Genomic DNA, 578 nt, shown 5'->3' on the forward strand with positions numbered 1-578 from the left:
CAGGGACCGTGGGAAGGGGTGGGTGCAGTGATGGGGGTGGGTTTTGGGGTCCAGAGTGTCCCTGTTTTCCTGGGGATGCCCCCAGGAGCTGAGGGATGCAGAGATGAGGAGCTGAGTTTTGGGGTTCGGGGGTTCCCAGGGGTCTGGGTGTCCTGTGGAGCCAGGGGGGTGCAGCAATGGGGAGCTGAGTTTTGGGGTTCTTGGGGTTTTTGGGCATCCTGGGAGCTTGGGGGGTGCAGCAATGGGGAGCTGAGTTTTGGGGTTCTTGGGGTTTTTGGGCATCCTGGGAGCCGGGGGATTTTTGGGCATCCTGGGAGCCAGGGGATGCAGCAATGGGGAGCTGAGTTTTTGGGATCCCAGCAGTCTGGGCATCCTGTGGAGCTGCTTTGGAGCTGGGTACCAGGCTGCTGAGTTTTGGGGGTACCCAGACCCTGCTGCCCCTCTTCCCCCGTGCCCCCAGCCACCCCTCCCAGTGTGACCCCGGGGACCCCTCCTGGGCACGGGAGGGTCTCAGTGCCCCCCTAAACCCCCTCTTGGCCCCCGATGTGCCCCAGTTCTCGCGGCTGGGCCCCGGCTCG

At 64.4% G+C, this 578-nt stretch overlaps 1 protein-coding gene across 1 annotated transcript in view; it reads left to right on the plus strand.

The window, feature by feature from the left end:
• The window catches only part of FCHO1 (FCH domain only 1), a 10,964-nt gene that overhangs the window by 9,588 nt on the left and 798 nt on the right, over positions 1–578 (plus strand). The gene's annotated exons all lie outside the window — the stretch shown is intronic.

Source organism: Corvus brachyrhynchos, unplaced genomic scaffold (genome assembly GCF_000691975.1).
Source record: "Corvus brachyrhynchos isolate BGI_N302 unplaced genomic scaffold, ASM69197v1 scaffold219, whole genome shotgun sequence".
NCBI classification, from domain to species: Eukaryota; Metazoa; Chordata; class Aves; order Passeriformes; family Corvidae; genus Corvus; species Corvus brachyrhynchos.